This window comes from Mandrillus leucophaeus, unplaced genomic scaffold (assembly GCF_000951045.1).
Source record: "Mandrillus leucophaeus isolate KB7577 unplaced genomic scaffold, Mleu.le_1.0 Scaffold313, whole genome shotgun sequence".
NCBI lineage: Eukaryota > Metazoa > Chordata > Mammalia > Primates > Cercopithecidae > Mandrillus > Mandrillus leucophaeus.
Window position 1 is genome coordinate 812,332 of NW_012103288.1, and position 5,565 is coordinate 817,896.

The window sequence follows — 5,565 nt, forward strand, 5'->3', positions numbered from 1 at the left end:
TTCACTATGTTGGCCAGGCTGGTCTTGAACTCCTGACCTTGTGATCTGCCCGCCTTGGCCTCCCAAAGTGCTAGGATTACCGACATGAGCCATCAAACCCGGCCTCATCCCAGCCATTCTTTAGGAACTCAGACATATCTTTTTTTCTCCTAGCATGATGCCCACCCCAAGGTACTTACATGTCTTCAACAACACCTTCCGGACAGCTTCGTGGTATCTTGTGTGGCTATTCTGGTGCACGGAATAATTCCCATCTTTTGAGATAATGGGGGGAAGCCTAGTAGGCTCTGATTCCTTCTGGTCTGAAATGAGAGTAGACTTGTTCTGAGTACTTGGCAAATGACTATTTGATTCTCTGATTCCCTGGTCTCCATGCTAACCAGGTGCATGGCAGGCATCTCTCCTAGCCATTCACATCCAGTTCTCAGGAATCCAATCACCATGGCTGTGACAGAGGGGAGGGAGGGAGAACGCAGTGATCACAAGACCTCCCTTACCACTCTCTTGCTCCTGCCTGACTCCTGGGTTTTAAGCGGCCAACTTCTGGAATCAGGATATTGGACACATACTTAGGGTTAGTGCAAGTGAAAAAGGCCCTTATCTGGGTAGACATTCCTTTCCTGGGATTGGCATATTTGCAGAACTTCAAATGGTCTAATAGTGGAAGTTATGTTTGAGCTAAGTCTTGGAGGAAAAGAAGGAGGTGGGTTACAGTAGAATCAGGAAGAGCATTTCAGACAGCAGAATGGCAAGTGTTTAGAAGCATTAGAGAGGCATCAGAGGGCTATTTGGTTTGGAGCCTGGAGTGCTGGGTGAAGAGGAGAAGGACAGGAGATGGGGCTGGTAAGGTAGTGCAGTGTAGTGGCTATCTAGCTTTCGTTATGTTTGGGAATCACTCCCTATGAAGCAAAACCTGTATCTCACAATAGAGGCTGAATAGATGAGTTCTTCCTTACTCAACCTCTCTTTCAGCAGGGATATGGACAAAGAAATTTGGCTAGGCCAATCAAACACATCTGCTTCAGATTTTGAATCAAAGGTTGCAAGGAAGCAGTGGCCATATAAAGTTATCTGCTAGTGACAGGAGGTGACAGCAATGAAGCTGCATCCTGTTTCCAGCAGCAGTATTCAGGACCCAGCATCCTTGGTGCCAGTAGTGCCCACTACAGCATTGAATGCAGTAGTGTCTGTGCCAGATCAGGTCTATGGCATGATTCTGAGCATTGTTTCTGATTACCGTCCATCATGTGTAGTTTTCCATTCCTACTGCAGCTTTTATATGCTTCCCAATATTTTCTTATTTTCTTCCTCTTTTTATTTATTTATGTATTTTAAGAGGGTCTCCCTCTGCCGTGCAGGCTGGAGTACAGTGGTGTAATCGTAGCTCACTGAAGCCTTGAACTCCTGGGCTCAAGCGATCTTCCCTCCTTTGCGTCCCAAAGTTCTGGGACTACAGATATGAGCCACTGCATCCAGCTCCACATACATATAGTTTTTCTTTCTTTTAGACGGAGTCTCACTCTGTCACCCAGGCTGGAGTGCAGTGGCCCGATCTTGGCTCACTGCAACCTCTGCCTCCTGGGTTCAAGCAATTCTCCTGCCTCAGCCTCCCAAGTAACTGGGACTACAGGCGTGTGCCACCACACCTGGCTAATTTTTGTATTTTTAGTAGAGACGGGATTTCACCATATTGGCCAGGCTGGTCTCGAGCTCCTGACCTCATGATCCATCTGCCTCCACCTCCCAAAGTGCTGGGATTACAGGTGTGAACCACTGTACCCAGCCAAAATTTTAAAAAATCCATTCATATTCTGCTTAAATAGGCTAGATTTGGCTTGCATCTCAGACTCCTGAACAAGGGAGGATGAGTTTGAGAAAAATTTAAGATGCAGAAGAGCAAGACTTGGTGAGGGAGTGAGAAAAGGAGAACTGTTTAGGGTAGCTTCAAGATTTCTGTCTCTTGGCTGTTCCATCCATTCTGTCACGCAAGCCAAAAAGGCGCTAGGCCCCTTTCCCTATCTCCTCCAGCCAGTCTCAAATGCAGAGTAAAATCCAGCTCTTGGCTGGGCACAGTGGCTCATGCCTGTAATCCCAGCACTTTGGGAGGCCAAAGTGGGTGGATCACCTGAGATCAGGAGTTTGAGACCAGCCTGGGCAACATGGTGAAACCCCACCTCTATGAAAAATACAAAAATTAGCTGGGAGTAGTGGTGCACGCCTGTAGTCCCAGCTACTCCGGTGGCTAAGGGAAGAGAATCGCTTGAATCCAGGAGGTGGAGGTTCCAGTGAGCCAAGATGATGCCACTACACTCCAGCCTGGGAGACAAGAGTGAAACTCCGTCTCCAAAAAAAAGGAAAAGAAAAAAAATCCACCTCTGCATCTGACATTTTCAGTGACTCCATTCTGTATTCCTGGAGCAGAAGTCATCCCATTCCTCAAATTTTTATGTTTTGTGATTATGGATGCCTGTCAGGAACTGGATCAGTTTACCATTCTCTTTGGAAATTGTCGAGAATTGCTGACTAATCTCTGGTGGAGGGTGGCGATGCCCCTTCTGTTCTGGAGTTCCTCCCCAGCTCCTGCTTTTTTCTTTTCTTCCTGGCTCAGCCTCACTCATTCATCATCTCTGTCCCTTGTCTCTCTCGTTTGCCCTCCAATTAAATCTCCTTTAACATTCGCTATCTGAAATAATGGTACCACTAGAGTGGGGAACAGCTTGAATTCCCTCCCTGTACAGTTGTGGACTTGGAGAAGCAACAGCACTGAAGCCTTGGTTAGCATATAGAGTTCTGGATGCCCGCACTGCACCACAGGGCTGATTTGTACTTCATTACAGGTTATAGCAATGAGGCCATTTCCTGGAAGCAATATTATTGAGCTTGGTATTTGAATTTGGGCAAGGTAGGGGTGGCAGGATGTCCTTGGACAAATAGAAATAGACTGAGGAGAAAGAACAAGCATATTCCTAGTGACCAGTGGGAGCTAGACTGAGAATAATTATTGGTCTGAGCTCAGGTGACAGTTAGGAACTCTGTCTGTTCCTGAGGCCTCAGGCTGATTGCCAAGGGTACAGGCAGATGATGTTCTCTATCATCTCAACGTGTCCAAGCAGCAGGGTCTCGGCTTCCCATATGAATGGTCAGTGTGTGCTTGGAGGTGTGCTGGACAGTATCACTCACCTGGATACCTTCCTTTGGAATCAAGCACCAATTGGCATATACCATCCATTTTTGGCAAGCTGGGAGATATTCTTGGTAACCCATAACTTCCCCAAGTTGCCAAGGTTTGGAAGGTACCTGGGGTGAAGGGGGCAGGGCTTGGGAAGAATCATGCCACAGCTACTGGGAAAGGGCATGTTCTGGGTAGAGGGATGCAATGAGCTCTTTATAACCAAACTCCAATGTGGTAAGGTAGATGAATCAATTATTCTGTCGGTAGGTGATACAACAGAGGTCCTTCATCCATCCAGTTAACGCTATGCTCTGCGTAGTCTTTGCTGGTAAGTAGATATGAAGTACCCCAAATAGCTTCTAGAACTGGGCCACAAATTGGGGGTTGCCATAAAACCACCTTTAATGCTTTGAATAGACTATGAAGGGCATCTAGGGTGATATAAAAGTACTTAAGTGGATCTTCCATCCCTCCAAATTAATGGTGCAGATTTCTCAGTATTACAAGCTTCCCTGTGACTCGGGGTGATCACACAATCTTAGTTATTCACTACTTTGCCCATTGCCTCTGTTTGTTGCAATTGGGGCTGATTGGCCACAATGTTTTCAGATTGAACAATTTTTAGAATGAGTCTACCTTTGTGCCTCCCAGAAATCTACCTTCTAGATTAGGGTATTTGCAGCCAGGCATGGTGGCTAATGCCTATAATCCCAGCACTTTGGGAGACTGAGGTGTGGTGGGATGAGCCTGTGGTCCTAGCTACTCAGGAGGCTGAGGTGGGAAGATCGCTGAAGTTCAGGAGGTTGAGGGTGCAGTGGGCTATAATTGTGCCACTGCACCCCAGCCTGGGTGACAGAGCAAGACCATGTCTCAAAAAACAAAAAACAAAACAAAAAAAACAAACAGAAAAAATGACTCATGACTCCTGTCTAGGAGGTCAAATCAAATGTTAGGCATTAGTCTCTTAAAGGTGGATGGAACATTAAGATGTACTGAAATGGGCTGAAGTGTGTTTGGAAGGCTAATTTGCACTTATCATCTTCCCTGATACAAATAAATTGTCAGTGCTTTGGGAGGAAGTGGACAGAAGCATGAGCCAGGAAAGCAGACCAATCCTCAAGGCATGTTTTCCATATGGAAGCAGTTCCTTTGGCTCTATGTCCAAAAATATCTTCCTTGAAGTGGTGCACTTGTTCAGAATTCTGAACATGAGAAGTAGATGGGGCATGAGACAACAGCAGGACTTAGCGCTGGTTGCAGATTGCTGATGTAAAGTGGAGTACATGGAATTTTCTAGAGATAATAACAATAAAAATAGCTAGTGAATGTGCTTGGCACAACTCTATAATGTAGGTGCCATTATTATTTCCCAAAGAGGAAACAAGGGCAGAAAAGTTTAGTAATTTTCCCAAGTTACATAACTAGCATATGGTAGGGACATGAGTTTAACCCAAGTAGTTTGACTCCAGAGCCCATGTTCTTAACCACCATTGTAACATCATCAGGCTTCCCAGGAAAGACAAAGGACTAAGGGGAAACATAGACTGTTCGAACCAGCCTTTGATAGGCTCCCCTGTGTACAGCTCAGTGGGGGTCCTGTCAAGGGTGTCTGCTCACCTGGAGCAGCCTTGAGTTAGGTGGGTGACATGGTATCATTGCCTTGATCCACAGGCAGAACCCTGCCTCCCTCAGCTCTACTAAAATGTGTAATATCATTTCCTATGGCCAGAATGGGGGAGCAGAGGCCTGGAACTTGGTGGGTGACTGCCAGTGGATTAGATCAGTCCCAGTGGGGAAGACCAGTGCAGAAAGGCTAAACCCTTGTGGAAAAAGTGGCCTGTCTGCTGCGATACAGACACACTCACCCAGCTTAGCGGTGAGCCCACTCCTTAAGCTTAGAGTGTAGCTATGAATACGAGTACCTTCCCTTTCTAGTTTCATGTGGATAGGGGATGGAGTTGTGTTTTTATTGAGACAGGATCTCGCTCTGTTGCCCAGGCTAGAGTGCAGTGACACAATCATAGCTCACTACAGCCTGGAACTCCTGGGCTCAGGTGATCCTCCTGCCTCAGCCTCCTGAGTAGTTGAGACTACAGGCATGTGCCACCACGCCTGGCTAATTAAAAAGAAAATTTTTTTTTTTTGTAAAGAAGGGGTCTTACTATGTTGCCCAAGCTAGTCTAGAACTCCTGGGCTCAAATAATCTTCCCGCCTCGGCCTCACAAATTGCTTAGATTACAGACATGAGCCATCACATTGTGCCCCAAGATACATTTCTCTAACTTCAGAAGGTTTATCCATTTGGAAAGGCAGAGGGGCTCAGAGGCTGTGGCCAATTCATTCTTGGCTGAACTGTGCCACTTATACTCCTGTTTGAAAAGCCAGAATGGGCC

General features: G+C 46.4%; 1 long non-coding RNA gene across 1 annotated transcript in view; it reads right to left on the reverse strand.

Moving 5' to 3' along the window:
- Nucleotides 1-5,565, reverse strand: part of LOC105544919 — a 22,178-nt gene that overhangs the window by 16,025 nt on the left and 588 nt on the right. Inside the window, exon 2 of the long non-coding RNA XR_001006839.1 lies at nucleotides 180-302. This is a non-coding gene — a long non-coding RNA (uncharacterized LOC105544919). The remainder of the gene's footprint in view (nucleotides 1-179; nucleotides 303-5,565) is intronic.